This window comes from Panthera pardus, unplaced genomic scaffold (assembly GCF_024362965.1).
Source record: "Panthera pardus isolate Hobbes unplaced genomic scaffold, ASM2436296v1 HiC_scaffold_4, whole genome shotgun sequence".
Taxonomy (NCBI): Eukaryota; Metazoa; Chordata; class Mammalia; order Carnivora; family Felidae; genus Panthera; species Panthera pardus.
The window spans coordinates 12,691,918-12,708,018 of record NW_026526969.1 but is presented as its reverse complement, the minus strand read 5'-3'; the positions used below and the strand labels follow the sequence as shown (position 1 = coordinate 12,708,018).

Sequence of the window (16,101 nt, the reverse complement as noted above, 5' to 3'; positions counted from 1 at the left end):
ACATGGATCCTCGGTGGGATTGGCGGAAGGTTCTTCCAAATCTTTTGGTTCCCTTGTGCCACTGTCTCCCTCTAGTCTTAAGGCAGGTTGTGTTTTCCACAAGGGACCACAGACATTATCTCCCATCCCACCTGCTCTAGCTTGACACCCCTCCCGTGGAGGGATGGGACCTGTGTCCCCTCCCCTTGAACTTGGGCAGTTTGGGAAGACTAGACTCCACTGACTCATTCGTTATTTTATAGGTATGTATTGAGCACCGCCCATGGGCCCAGATCCTCGCTCAGACTGTAAATACTTAAGACTCCACCTTTGCCTTCTAGGAGAGAAATTCCTCTCTCGACAGCTGCTCCCTGGTTTGCTTTGAGGAAGCTGCCTGTGAACACCCAGTGGGGTGCCTCTCAAGGTGCCAGGTGGACCCAGCACTGCATTCATGCCCCGTCCTTGCCCCCTTCCCTGTGAATCTGTGCTGTGTCGATGCTACAGCAGGAAGGAAACGTCCCACGTTAGACTCCCCATAGGGTTATAGGAGATCCGATGTCACTCTCGGAACCATACACGGAGCCTGGGGCAATCAGAGTGACCAGCCATTCTCCTCCCTTGTTTGTTTGTTTGTTTGCTTGTATTTAATGCACGCATGTCCCCTTCCTCTGTAGCATCGGCTCCCTCTTAAATCATCTCCCAACACAGTAACGCGTCAGGCCGACGGGGAGCTTGGGAAATGCACGGCTTTGATTAATTGCGTTTCTGGTTGACAGAGTCGAGCCGAAGCCATGCTGCTCTGACTGTTGCTGTTGTAGAGCTTTCTACTCTGCAGACTCCGTTAGTATCTGCTACTAAACACACTTGGATCCCACGTTGATGACAAGCCTCTGTGGACACCTGGAGCCTCTGTTTCCATGTGAGGTAGGACTTCGTTGGCTTCTTTGGGTTACCACCAAAACCAGATGGGAGTTTCAGACGAGGGATGTAAGAATGTGAGTGTTGGCTCCAGAATGGACCACAGCCAGGAACCAGAGCACCTGAGGGAACCCAGGCATCCGTTCTGCCTTCTTGGCACGCCTGGCCAACCGGGGAGAAGATGGTCTTTGCCAAAGGCACTCAGGGTTTCTCTACCTGGGGTCGAGAGAGTTGTGCACAAGTCCAGCCAACCCGGAGTCTCTTAGCGCCAGGAAAGTCTCTGCCTGGATCAGCTGTGGTGAAGTCGCCTCCAGAGCAAGGGACTTCGTCAACAGCAGACGCCAAACAAACATGGCGGTTCCCACTGCGACCATCAGACGGCTGTTGGAGGGGCGGGCTGAGTGAGAAGGGGCAGTTTCCACGGAAGCCTGAGTAGATAAGATCAGACATCCACACATTTCAAGGTCTATGGTGGACGTACAGCCCCAGACCTGGAAACGCAATTTTAACTAAAGCCCCAATGTCAAGGGTTTTCTTATCACCATTTTCTATGTAATTGACGATCATAGCTGGCTGTCTTCATCTGGGTCCTCCCAGAGGCAGGGCTGAGATGTAGATTTGAGTGCGAGCGGTTTATCCAGAGCGTGTGTGGTGCGGTGTGTAAGACCACTTTGGCACGTTCAGGGTTTTGTCTGGAGACGGAAGGCAACCACTGACAAGGAAATCACATGTTTTATGCAAATAGGAGAGACAACTCGGTGTATGTCAGCATGCCCAAACCCCAAATAATCTATTTTCAAGTTTTAGGGCAGTAAATCATTGGCTGTTACCTTCTTTGAAAAACACAAAACTTGTAGATTAGAGGCAGTGCTGGAATTCATTTTCCACGGTGTGTGTGTGTGTGTGTGTGTGTGTGTGTTTGTGCTTTGTTTTTACCTAAAGCTTAGTTTCAGCCGCTCTTGGTGCCCAGGGTGAATCGGCGCCCCCTAGTGGTGAGTATGTTGCTGCGTGCTCGCATGTTCATGGCTACCCTGCAGGCACCCCAAGGAAGGAGTCCCTCTCGTGGGTCACTTCCGCTCCTCTCCTCCTGCCCTTTCCTCTCCCGACACCTGATGTATCAGACTCGGGCTAGGTGCTGTAACCAACCCCAGATGTGCTGGGGCTTAGAGCGGCAAGAATGCCCTTCTCATCCCTGGGCCAGACCCGGGCAGGGCTGTTCCTGATGGGCTGGGGCCTCTGCTCCACCCAGACATTCCAGGATCCAGCCTCCCCGGGAGCTTAGCTGCCGTGGATGGGTCTGGATCTCAACAGGCACACCTCCCTGGCCGTCCGCATGGAACATAGTGGGAGAGGGGACCCAGGGCCACAGGTCTGCTGTGCCTCTGAGCGCACGGTGTCACTCTGGTGACAGGCAGGCAGACAAAGTCTTCCAACTGTGCTTTTCCTTCCTAGAGACAGCCCCTTCCCGTGGAACTATGAGGCAAGGAGTGGTAACAGCCCCCCACCACAGTATCAGAGGGTCTCCACAGCCTGATTTGGGCTTCCCCCTCCTCTACAAGCACCTCATGCTCCAGCCACCCCAGGTGATCCCTTATGCTCAAAACCCCCCTGCTCCTTCCAGCCACAGGGCCTTTGCTCATGCCATTCCTCCACCTTAAATGCCTTTCCCTTCTTTGTCTAATTGGGAAAATCTCATGCATCCTTTAAGATGCTAATGTCACCTCATTTCCAGAAGATCCCCTGACACCCACCTCCCCAGCAGCACTGACGCTTCCCGCCTCGGTGCCCTCCTCAGTCACTCGTGTGGGTATCCATTTCTGCCTGCACTTTGGGCCCCGAGGGCTGGGTCCATACAGAAGGCGAGGCGTGCATGCCAGTAGATTATTTTTTAATGAGGAAATACGTGAATGAACACGTCCCACCCGTTTTGACTTCTGCCCGCCAAGGAAGGACCCCGCGCATGTCACGGCCCCCTGCCCATCCCCCGCACCCCTCCCTACAAAGGCCAAGACCCCGCTCCATGAGTTGTGGAATTGACAGGATTCCGGCATCGCCTCTTGAATTTCTCGAAGGGAAATTTCTCCTTCCCCTGGATGGCTCCTCCTACACAATGCAAAACAATCACCTCTTCGTGGCCTCAAAGAAGCTCTGCTCCAATCTTGCTGGCATATGTCTCCAAAGGAAGGCTCCGGTGCTGAGCCACAGCATCAGAGAGCTCCGGCGCTCCCTCGATTGCCAGCACAGAACCTGGCGAGCCCTGCACTGTCAGAGGGAAGGGAGGGGAGCCCTGGGTTCTGGGCCCGACTCCAGAAGAGGACACGGCACCCGCCCATCTGCCTCCTCCTCCCGCCCGCTCCCCCACCCACCGCAATCCTAACGCTCTGCCTTTGCCCAACATCGCATGATTCTTCCAAACACTTGCGTGCCCACATCTCACGGGAGCCTTCCCCCACCCCTGCAAGGGCACAACGCGGGCCCGGTTGCCCCCACGCTGTCCCTCGCAGCCAGGGCACGACCCATCTTACTGGAGCCGGGAGGGGCTGCCCGTGTGCCGCAGCTGGAATCAAAGTTGAGCTGAGGTCCCCGAGCAGGACCACCGCTTGGAAAAAGCCACGCACGGATCAAGGCTGCTGACAGATGTCAGTTTGAAAAAGCCCTCTCCGGGAGAGGGGGCAGCCCGTGGCCTGCCGGTGAAGAATATAAATTGGCTCATCTTTCTAAAGAGCAGCGTGCTCTGATGCCTGCCGGATTTGGAAACTCAGACTGCACGTCGGGTGGAGAAAAATCAGTGAGTCAGGACCCAGGCTCCCGATTCCGGTTGTGGCACAGACGGGACGTGTGACCTTGTGCAAAGCGTCAGGTCACCCTGGGAGGCCCTGCAAGAGAAAGATAAGGTAGGACATCAGTGGTTTTCAGCCTGTGGGCGCTCAGAGTTCGTGACATCGAAAATCAAAAGGACTCACATCTCCCAGAGAGCAGCAAAACCAGACCAACACATCTGTGATGATTACAAAGTTCTGTCTTCCCACCTAGATTCCACCTGGTGCCACAAGTTAAGAGGTTCTGCTTCTAAATCAGACACTCTCTGAGCAGAAGAGAAAAGGCGTCTGAAGCTGGAGCCCCGCAATCAGGAAGGTCTGGGTTCAAACCCGCCCTCCCGCCACCCCTGAGTGTGATCTGGGCCTCGGGCTTCGGTTTGTCTACAAAACAGGGCTTATCAGAGGACACACAGTAGGGCAGACAGCATCGTTGTGAAGGCTACCTGACGTGACGCAGTTCCTGGAACGTGGTAAGTGCCCAATAATGGGGCGCCCGGGTGGCTCAGTCGGTTCAGCATCCGACTTCGGCTCAGGTCACGATCTCACAGCTCATGAGTTCGAGCCCCGCGTCAGGCTCTGTGCTGGCGGCTCAGAGCCTGGAGCCTGCTTCGGACTCTTTGTCTCCCTCTCTCTGCCCCTCCCCCACACTATCTCTCTCTTTCTCTCTCTCTCTCCCTCCCTCAAAAATAAGCATTAAAAAAATACTTAAAAAAATAGGTGCTGCATAAACACATGCAGTATTAGGACCATTCATCTTTAACAAAAACGATAAAGAAATTACTTGAAAGTTAGTTGATTTAGCCAGTATATGCTGATAGATAGATAGAAAGATGAGAGATATAGATAGATAGATAGATAGATAGATAGATAGATAGATAGATAGATGATAGATAGATAGATGAGAGAGAGAGAGAGAGAGATGAGTGAAAAAGTCTTGAGTTAATGAAGAGACTAGCTTAGAACAATGTAACGGGAACACCTGAAATTGTCAACTCTGTCTCAGCCCCATAACTGTCAGGCTGCTACACTGTCCCAGCCCCGATCCCTGGGACACCGGATTCCCTCCGAGCAAGTTCTAGATGCAACCCCCTCACCCTCACCTGCTCGCCCAGCCCTCCCGCCACATCCCCCCACCTCCCCCCTTCCTGGGCCACCAGCTGGTGAAGCACCAACCCCTTGGGGCAGGGGTTGGGGCCGGCAGACTCCAGCCTTTCGACCCTATGATTCCACCGAAACCTTGTCCGATGGGATTTTCACTAGAGCACAGAGAATATAGGGGTTACTTGATCTTACGATCTAAGGATCCAGCTTGGGGTGGGGTTTTTTTCATCAGCGTCAAGACCAGTGGTCACAAATTTATAGGCCTCCAGCAGCAGTGAAGACTGCTGATACATAAGGGAAGACACTTGGGGAAGGCATCTGACGCTGCATTAGCATAGTTTCATTTCGCTATAGCCATTGACAGAGGCCTGAGGCTTGAGGGACAGTCGGGCATGGCGGAGACAAAGGCTAACTGGAGACACATGGAGAGCAGGCTCTGTGTTATAATTTGGGAGTGAGGGCCCAGCTTCTCTACTTTCTCTGATGTCTCAGATTTTTCCAGATCATTAGACACAATCTGCCAAATTTTAAAATATTAGCTCCATTTTTTTTTCCCCCTCTGTGGGTCGAATAAAAACAGCAGACCAGGTTCAGTCCCCGGGCCATCATTCTGTGAGCTTTCATTGGGCCGCCTCTGCCCAGTCCTGACCGTCACCTCCAGTGTGTGTGAACAAGAGTGAAGAGTGGCAGGGTCACCATGTGTGGTTGTCCAGGGTGTGCACTGCCCAAGGCTACCACACCTAAGAGGCTGCCATTTCCATCGCCGGCATCCAAGCTCTGTACTATGAATTTCAACAGTCTTCCAGCAGAGGGCAGTCACATGCCACGCTCTGACAAAACCAGCTTTCATCACATTTTCATCCGGCGGAAGGGTCTTAAGCCAGGAGGGTCCTTTTTCCGATTCCCACAAAGATGTTATAAAAACCAGCCGCAGTCGTAAGGGTGGAGAATATCGAAGTGTATCATTCCCTGCATTATGATTGGGTGGCGAGGTGGTGCAGGCCCCAGAACGGCTGCACTTTTCCGAGCGTGTAAATCAGTGCACTTTGCAAACAGGCTGCACCTAATCAAGCTGAACATGCAAATACCGGACAGCCAGGCATTCCCCTGGGTGTGCGCCCAACAGCATGCACACATACGCGCACCCAGAAACACGTTCTAGAACACTCACAGGCACACCGTTTCCAACGGCCCAAACGGGAGCGAGCTCTGATGCCCGTCAGAGGTGGGAAGGATCCAGAAGTTGCGGCACAGTAGACAACGATGGAAAAAGAACAAACCGCCGTTGCAAACCGTCATACAGACGAGCCTCACAAAGGTGGGGCTGCGTGAACGAATCCGGCCGCGAAAGAGCACACCCCGCGTGATGTCGCTCGTATAGAATGTCCGTGGCGGGCAGAGCTAGCCTCTGGGGTCGGACGTCGGGATGGCACCTTCCCTGGGAAGGAGGGCGCGGAGGGCGGGGAGCGAAAGGGCGCCCGGGGGATCTCCCGAAGTCCTGAGGGGCTCCTGGGAGGGGGTCACATGGATGAGTTCACGTTGGGAAAATCCACCCGTCTGCACACACTCACGCGTTTGCACTTTTCCATCAGCATGCTGAGTTGCGATCAATAGTGTCACGGTAGATGGTCCCACGCATCGCCGGGCAGGGAAAGGCTTCGGAGGAGGCGGGGAGAGAAAACCGCCGGGCCGCCGTCCCAGCCTCTGGGACTAACGTTCTTTCCCCGGCTGCCGGGAATCACAGACGGTGTGTGGTTGCAGAAGGAGGCCAGCTTCCTCGGATCGGCTGTGTCAACAGGCTGACCTCCCGGATTGGTGACCAGGAATCCTTGCCTCTGGCTGCGGCTCACATTGTTTCTGGCATTTGCCATTGGCAAGTATCACTGGCCTCTTGTTTTCTGGAAGCAACGAAAATGTTACAAGGTATCGACACCTCACTGAACAACTTATCACACGGTTGGAGCCCGAGGAGATTGATTTGTGTGAGTCCAGCAAGTCGGGCGGCCCCCAGTGTGCTATGGGAGCTCCCCTGAAGCCTTGTGATTCTTTCCGGCCTCCGTGGTCTTTGGGGTGCTTTGCTTCGCACGGCGTGCACCTGCAGTTACTTCGCGTGTACACGCGGATGCTGAGAGCTGCCCGGGCTTCTGTCCCCAGGTGAACCCTTGGTCACTGACACGCAGGTACTTGAATATGAAGACCCAGCGCCTCCGCCCGAGCCTGGACAAACCCTCGGGGAGACTTTGCCGAAGAAAACCCCGTCCCCCCTTGGCTCCTTGGTCTCCTCCCCCCTTTGCAGACCACCCTGGGACCGTGACCTCAGCGGACAGCTTGCACACCAATCTCCGTCTCCAGGTTTGCTCCCGGGCAGCCTGATGGAGACAGGAGGGGAAAACAGATTCTAGCATCGTCGTGGTGGAGATTGCGAAACCTGAGACTCCTTGGCGGGGACTCCCGCCTCCCGCCTCCCCGACGCACATGCCTGCGTCTCAGCTTTCTGCAAAGGCCAGCAAGTGGCTGGCAACAAGCTTGGAAGCGGCCGTCATCATTTCCAGGACTCGCTATTACTCAAGTCGCGATGTTTGCGTTGGGTACACAGACAGGCTCCCACGGGCCATGCACCGGGCCTCCTTCTGGTGTCCGGGCTTGGAACTCAGAACATGCTTTCCCGTAAAAATAACAGCAGGGGCTAACGCGGGGAGAGCAAAGCCTGTTCCCCAAAGAGCCTTCTTAACCCGTGTGTTGCCGGGCTCCAGTGATTCACGTGCTGATCTGAAGAAAATAAATAAAGGGCTGATCTGAGTTCTGCCCGTCTTCCTCCAGCTCGAGAGGCAGAAGAGCTCGTTCCCGTCCTAGAACAAGGCTTCTCCGCAGTTCAGCGGGTAGGAGCTCACGCCCTGTCATCCGAGTTTATCCGGGATCCACCTTGTACCAGCTGTTCCTCTTCAGGCGAGCCGCCGGCCCCTTCCGCCCTCCAAACGTCCCCATCCGTCCAACGACACAAGAATGCCAACCTCTCAGGCTTATACTGAGTGCTGTTCAAACATAGCATTAAGTGAGAAGTTGGAATATGAAAAGGTGTCCCATGTTAGTTTTTTAATGTTTGTTTATATTTTGAGAGAGAGAGAGTGAGAGAGAGAGCAAGCATGAGCGGGGAAGGGGCAGAGAGAGAGGGAGACACAGAATCTGAAACAGGCTCCAGGCTCCGAGCTGTCAGCACAGAGCCCGACGTGGGCCTCGAACCCACAGACCGCGAGATCATGACCTGAGCCGAAGTCGGACGCTTAACCCACTGAGCCACCCAGGCACCCCTAAAATATTTTTTTAATATTTATTTATTTTGAGAGCGAGAGAGAGAGAGGGAGCATAAGTGGGGAAGGGCACAGAGAGAGAGAGAGAGAGCGGGAGACAGAATCCGAAGCAGGTTCCAGACTCTGAGCAGTCAGCATAGAGCCCGACGCAGGGCTTGAACTCAGAAACCGTGAGATCATGATCTGAGCCGAAGTCGGACGCTCAACCGACTGAGCCACCCAGGCATCCCTAAAATGTTTTTTTAATATTTATTTATTTTGAGAGCGCGCGAGAGAGAGGGAGCATAAGTGGGGAGGGGCACAGAGAGAGAGAGAGAGAGAGAGAGAGAGAGAGCGGGAGACAGAATCCGAAGCAGGCTCCAGGTTCCAAGCTGTCAGCACACAGCCCGACGCGGGGCTCGAACTCACAGGCGATCATGACCTGAGCCGAAGTTGGATGCTTACCCGACGGGGCCCCCCAGGTGCCCCAGGAGTTGTTGCACATTACTACCCATCGAAGAAATGCAGAGAAAAACTGCAACTCCATAAGAGGCTGGGCAAAAGCAAAGTCTCCCCCTTTACACAGGAGCACCACGTGGTACGCCTACCTCGGAAATACATCTGCCAGCACCTGCTAGGGCTATGTACGTGCCCCCATGACGTCCCCCAAGACAAACAAGAGCCCGGACGCACCCGAAGACGCGTTCCAGAATGTCCCCTGTGGCCTTATCTGTGACAGGCAAAAGCTGGACGCCACCCAGATGTCCCCCGACAGTGAGTGGGTGGTCGCTTGTGGTCTGTTCTGGTGATGGAACCTGGTACAGCAGTGAGAAGAAACAAGTCCCGTCTCTGGCAACATAGTATCTGGGAGTCTGGGAGACGCTATGTTGACCAAGGGAGCCCAGTTATGTTCTAAAACGGGGCAAAACTGTCTCAGTCTGTTCCGGCTGCTGCAACAAAGTTCCACAGCCTGGGTGGCTTATAGACAACAGAACCCTCGGGGCGCCTGGGGGGCTCAGTTGGTTAAGCGTCCGGCTTCGGCTCAGGTCACGATCTCGCCGTCTGTGAGTTCGAGCCCCGCGTCGGGCTCTGTGCTGACAGCTGGGAGCCTGGAGCCTGCTTCGGATTCTGTGCCTTGCTCTCTCTCTACGCCTCCCCTACTCGTGCTCTGTCTCTCTCTCTCAAAGGTACCACTCCTCCACAGAAGGAACAAAGTGGTGCCACAGGCCAGAACGTGGCTGAACTGGAAGGTGGAAGTGAAGGAAGCCACACACGAGAGGACGAGACACGAGAGGACGCATATGATATAACTCCATTTAGATGAGATACTGGGGATGACAAATCCATAGGGACAGAAAGCCGCGTAGTGATTTTCAGGGGCTGGGGGAGGGGGAGGGGGATTGGTTACAGGGTTTCAGTTTGTGGGGTAAAGTTCTGGACCTAGATCATGGTGATGGTTGCACAATTTGCAGATTCCTTAGTGCCCCTGAATCCTACACTTTAAAATGGTTAAAATGATAGATTTCACGTTACGCGTATTTTTCACACACACACACACACACACACACACACACACAGGCACACAGAGAGAAAATTAAATACAGAGTAACCATATGACTCAGCAGTTCCCCTCCGAAGTACAGAGCCAAGAGAATTGAAAGCAAATATCCACACAGAAACCTGTCCGGGACCGTTCACAGCGGCATGATTCACAACAGCCAATGGGTGGAGACGATCCAAATGGCCCTAATGAGTGGATGCGTGAGTTTCCTCCGGCTGCCGAAAGGCACGGCCACAAACCAGGTGATTTCAAACCACAGAAATGTACGGGCTCCCAGCTCTGGAGACCAGACGACTGAAACCAAGGCGTCGGAGGCGCCTCGCCCCTCCGGGAGCTGGAGGGGGCTCCTCTCTTGCCAAGCTCGGCATTTCCTGGGCTGTGACTGTGTCGCTTCAATTTCTGCCTCTGTTGTCACGTGGCCGTCTTCTGTGTATCTTGTTAGGACGCGAGTCCTTAAGGGCTTGATCCTCAGTATGACTGTATTTTACTAGTCACATGGGCAACCACCCTGTATCCAAATAAGGTCAGGTTCTGAGGTTCGGAGGGCTGGGATTTCAACATTTCCTTTTTGGAGGACACAATCCAGCTCCGAACAATGGACCGACGCCATGCGGTCTGTCCGTACAAGGGAATACTGTCCAGCCCCAAAAGGAACAGAAAGCCTGCAAAACGTAAGGCCTGAAAACATGCTGCTGAGAGAAAGAGGCCGGACCCACAAGATCCCGTGTGGCGTGATTCCACTTGTGCAAAATACTCAGAGCAGGCAAATCCGGAGACAAAAGTGGATGTGAAGGCTGGAGGGAGGGGCAGAATGAGGAGGGGCTGCCTAATGGGTCTGGAGTTTATTCCTGGAGTGATGGAAATGCTCAGGAATTTTATAGTGATTAACTGTTGTACAAAATTATGCACACACTAAACACTAGTGGACCGTGCGCTTTAAAAGCGTGAAATTACAGTGTGTCATTTATATCTCAATAGGGGAGAAAAAAGACTCTTAATGGGATGAAAAACAAGTTACAGACAGAGAGAAAATATTTGCAAAACACTTTTTTTTTTTTTTGGAGAGAGAGAATCTCAAGCAGACTCCAGGCCCAGCACAGAGCCCGACGCTGGGCTTGATCTCATGACCGCGAAATCGCGACTTGAGCCGAAATCCAGAGTCAGATATCTAACGACTGAGCCACCCAGGCACCTCTACCAACCACTTATTTTGCAAAGGATTTGTATTTAGAATCTATACGTATTAAAAAGAACGTTCAAAAATCCATAGCAAAAATAAAATCGAGTTGGAAGATGGGGAAAAGGAACAAAAAGACCTTTCACTGAAAAAGATAGACAGGAATTAAGCACATGAAGAGAGTTCGACAATATTAGCCACAAATTGAAACCACAGTGAGCGATCGCTACACGCCTACCGAGGTGGCTAAAACAAAAAGAAACAGACAACACCCTGTGCCGGTGAGGACGCGGAAAAACTAGATCCCGCCTACGTTGCTGACAGAAACGTAAAATGACGCAGCCATCTAGAAAATTGGCGATTTCTTACAAAACTAAATATGCACTTATATTTGCCCAGAAATTAACACTCCTGGGCGTTCGCCCAGAAATAAAAACTTATGTGCACACAAAAACCTGTGCACGACTGCTCATAGTGGCTTTCTTCATAATGGCCCCAAACTGGAAACAGCCAGTACCCTTCAAGGAAACCGTTACATCCACACCGCCGCCGATACTACTTAGCAATACAAAGGAACAAACCGTGGATACACATAGTAACTTTTACGAATCTCAAGGGAATCACGCCGAGTGGAGGAGAAAAGCCAATCTGTGGGTGTGACAGAGGAAAGACACAGCCTAAGGGGGCTCTTTGTGTCTGGATTGTGGTGCTGGTTAACAGATCTACTCATGAGATAAAATGACACAAAACTGCATGTGCACACACACGCACACACACGCACACACACAACTGGTGAAATCCGAGTAGATTCTACAGATTATACAAACGTCACTTTCCTGGGTATGATATTGTACTATAATTATGCAAGATGTTACCATTGAGGAAAACTGGGTATAGTTCAGGGGACCCCCCCGTATATATATATTTTTGCAACTTCTTGAGAATCTAGAATTTGTTCCAAATAAAGAGTTTTAAAAATAGGTCATTTATTCACAAAAATGTTGAACGGTCAGTACGGCCTGGCACGAGCCGGTCAGAACAGAGCCCAGCCACGAGCAACCAGCGTGGCCAGCCCCATAAATGTGGCCCGTCGACTGCACACAAACCCCAGGGTGAAACCAAAAAAAAAACGAGGTGTTGAATGTGGCGGGGAAGGCTGCATCTCTTTAAGATTGTGTTTATTTGGGGGGGCACCTGGGTGGCTCAGTCGGTTAAGCATCCGACTTCAGCTCAGGTCACGATCTCACAAAACGTGGGTTCGAGCCCCGTGTCGAGCTCTGTGTGACAGCTCAGCGCCTGGAGCCTGCTTCGGATTCTGTGTCTGCCTCTCTCTCTCCCCCACCCCTGCTTGCACTCTGTCCCTCCCTATCTCTCAAAAATGAATAAATGTTAAAAAAAAAAAGAAAAACCACAAGTTAGTAGAATATTTACTGTAATTAACATATTATTGACGATATTTATCCCTGGATAGTAGCATTACAAGTGATTTTGATTTTTTTTTCTTTCACGTATTTTCCCTTTTCCCCCACGACAGATCTAGATAAACAAGCTCCGGTGTCACAGTGGGACATGTCCATTTGAACCCCACTGCCCAGCTTCCCTTAAAACTCCGTGTGGCCGTGTGACATTATTACAGCAGACAAGATATAAATGGAAGTCCAATGGGTTGGAATCCTGGGAAAGGGTTTTTCTGGCTTGTTTGTTTGTTTGTTTTTAAGTGGCTGACTGCGCTGGCAATGCCCTTTTGACCCTCCTCCTTCCTCATTCCTCCTGTATGGGATATCAACATGATGGCTGGTGCCGCAGCAGCAATGATGACGTTACGTGACCTTAAGGATCGAAGCGCCATGCTGAGGATGGTTAGAGCAGAGAGACAAGAATAGTCTGTGACATTAGTGACTCTCTGGAGCCACAGACCGGACCAGCTGCCTGATATTTAAGTCACTCTTTTTCCACTGCCTGCAAACTCATCCCTGAGCCATCCAGGGCTCGAAGGACCAACAAGAAACTGGAGAACCTGGCTTAAAAACAGGCAAGAATGGAGGCAGCTGGAGAGTTAAGAAGCAAGAACCACACCCACAAAGTTATGGGTGACCTCCTCACCCGCGTGTGGTAATCCTCCTTCTCGAGAGAGCAGCAGCTGGGTTAGTAAACAGTCACCTGTGTCTGAAAGCAAACCACATCCTTTCCTGGAACCCAAGCGTTAGGTTGGGAAAAGAAGAAAAACAGAGAAGTCTATCCATTTGCCTTCTAGAAGTCCCTCTTTGGAGATCCTGCTGGTTTATTCTTATCTATTTCCGGGGAGAAACTTACCTTCTCAGTGTCTCAGATAAAACAGAAGTCATGAATATCTGTGCCCACATTTCTCTGTCACAAAAAACTTCCCCACCACGGCAAGCTGTAAAGCATGGGGGGCTGCCTGCATCCACCCCTCACGCCAGGTAAGCCCTGCCAGCTCAGAGGTCCAGGAAGTGATGAGACCTGCCTCCAGCAGAGAGCTGGGAGTACCAGGAAGAAGATTATTGGCAAAACCCTTTGGAGCCCTGAAATTTCCATCTCATTGTAATTGTCAAAAAGGTTAAGTGTCGCCTAAGCCCACAAGGGGCGAGGCCCTAATTGTGGCACATCCCACAAGTTGGGGCGTGGAAAAGAACTCCATTCATTTTGTAGCCCCTTTGTTCTTTTGCCCAGGACTCAGCTCCAGAGGAAGAAGCATGCAGTTGGGTCTAGCTTGGGCCATGTGATGCCTTGTGTGCTGGGTGGAGGGCAGATTCCCTCCTGATTATAAACCCCACTCACTGCCATTGAACTGTATCCAATGGGAAAGGGACAGGAGATTCCTCAAGCAAAATCAGAGGAAGTGGGTAACTGGGAAATACATGTATTTTAACTTTAAATAGAGAAAATCTAAGTTCAGTGTTTAAAAGACAAAAATCCAGGGAAGCCTGGGTGGTTCAGTCAGTTAAGTGTCCAACTTTGGCTCAGGTCATGATCTCATAGTTCATGAGTTCAAGCCCTGCATGGGGCTCTGGGCTGATGGCTCAGAGCCTGGAGCCTGCTTCGGATTCTGTGTCTCCCTCTCTCTCTGCCCACCGCCCTGTTCTATCTCTCTCAAAAATAAATAAACATTAAAAAAAAAAATTTAAAAGACAAAAATCCATGTAACACTTTAACTGAAAACTTTTCGAAAACACAAGTGCCAGGGAACTGAGAGTGATACTCAGATTGCATATCTGTGCTTTACAAGTTCCAGTTTCTACGTCCAGATGAATTCTGTGCTGAAATCCACCCGAGCAATACTGTGATTCTCTCGGGTCACACGACGGTGAGTGGAGTGGTGCCTGGTACTGATGAGCTCCTGAGTCCAGAGAGGGAGCAAGAGATTTACGTGACAAACCATGAAATGATGGGTAAGACCTGTTAAAGGCACCCAGCGAAAGCACCATGGGAGAACAGGGAAATGGGGTTGTTAATTTTGGTCCTGAAGATCAGAGGAGACTTCCTGGAGGAGGTGACCCTTGAGTAGATGGGGGATGAAGACACAGCTTTGAATGTCATGCTGGATTTTTCGGTGGAAAACGGTGCGTCTCTGACATTTTTTGAGCAGAGGGATAATATGGTCTTATCCCAGCAGCACTGGAGAGATGAGGTCGCCCCGGCCGGAGAGGTCGGGAGACCAGTAAGAGTGTGGCTGCGATGATTCAGATTAGCAGTGATGAGGGGCTGCTTTAGAGTCCGGGGAAGCTGCGGTAATGATGAGAAGCCGCGTTCCGGGGAGCAAGACTGGGCAAGCCTTGATGAATAATTGGATGTTGGGGGTGAAGTGGAAAGTAACGTAAGACTTCTGTCTTGGGCGATCCGGTGAACTGCGATGCTGTGAACCAATCTGGGAACTCGGGAAGATGAGAAGGCCGATTGGGGTCAGGTAGGGTTTGAGATGCGTTCGAGACACCCTGGCAGAAACATTCAGTAGGTGAGTGGATGCCAGAGTCGGAACCGTTGGTACTGGTGACCTTCGAGCCCTAAGTGTGGACTGCCTTTGGTTCGGTCACCTTCAAGATCCCCAGTGGGCACGTGCTCCTTTTACAGTCGCAAAAAGGAATACGCCGCATTTTGAGAAGAGCTGGGAAATCGGAAGGATCACGCACACGACAGAACCTATGAGTGAGACTGTCGGACCGGCGTCAGCTCAGCTCGGGGCAGATCGACACAGTTACCGAGGACACACGTCCTCTTTGCCAGGCTCTGGGGGCGCGGCGGGCCAGCGGGACGGTGACCGTGACAGATGTAGCCCCCGCCCTCCCAGAGCCCCGAGCAGTGGGAAGGTGCCAGCGGAGGAGAGATGAACATCTGTGCCTCTTTGCCAAAAAAGGCAGATTCCAGAAGCTTCAGAACTCCACGTCTGGCCGGGCAACAATCCTGAAGTCTCGTAAACCCCAGGAGAACAAGGCAGGAGCGGAGGGTCCTCTGGGGACCGCCTGGACCCAGAGACCACTCATACGAGAGGAAGCTCTCCCTTCCTGAGAGGGGAGACTCCAGAGACGATGCGTCTGGCGTGTAGCCAGACATTTGGCGGAGGTCCTCAGGCGGCTCCCGTGGGCGGGTTCCACAAATACCGGCTGAGGGCAGTGGAGTGAGACAGATTCAGAAGAGGCGAAAAACTAAATGCAAAGCTTTGATTAATGGGCTGCTGTTCAAGCAAGAGAAAGGTCTCGAGACCTCAAGGTTCTCCTCACGGCTCTGTCCTGTGTGTCTTTAAAAAAAAAAAAAAAAAAACAAGGGAAATAGATATCAGCTCAGGACGAGGAAGAACTTAAACGATCCGAAAAAAGGTCCAGTAGACCCTTTGTGGTGGGGAATCCCATGAGCAGGTACGTGGGCGAAGCCCCCGGTGACCGCCTTCCGTGACCGTGAAGACCAGAGTGCAGTCTTGGAGGAAGGGCGCGGTGATGTCCCTCCCAAACCGAGCATCCTTCCCGTCCACGAGCAGCCTCTGGACCCCAGAGCGGCACCCCCCGACCCCCGCCGTCTTGGGAAGCTCACCATGTCTACACGCGAGCTCACTGAAGACGGCTGGGTCCTGTGGGGGGCCCGGGATCTTTGCAGCCAGTCAAACCCGGTTCCCGTCCGCAGCCACAACTGTCCAAATGTGTGCATTTGTCACGAGGCGCCCCACCCCTGCCTGTTTCGAGGGCTCAGTGTTTCGAGGGCTCAGTGAGGACCCACTGTGTACCTCAGGTGCCTCCATTCACCACCTGC

The 16,101-nt window shown here is 52.3% G+C and overlaps 1 long non-coding RNA gene across 4 annotated transcripts; it reads right to left on the bottom strand.

Annotated features, from left to right (window-relative positions):
- Nucleotides 1-2,770: 2,770 nt before the first annotated feature.
- LOC109251154 (uncharacterized) lies at nt 2,771-7,060 on the bottom strand. Of its 4 annotated transcripts, none has more exons than XR_002073383.2 (2): nt 5,989-7,060; nt 2,771-3,773 (listed from the first exon to the last, which is right to left on the bottom strand). It is a non-coding gene; the product is annotated as an uncharacterized LOC109251154 (long non-coding RNA). The 4 variants fall into 4 exon arrangements; XR_008419200.1 differs by lacking the exon at nt 5,989-7,060 and adding an exon at nt 5,403-5,803; XR_008419198.1 differs by lacking the exon at nt 5,989-7,060 and adding an exon at nt 5,558-5,803.
- Nucleotides 7,061-16,101: the final 9,041 nt, after the last annotated feature.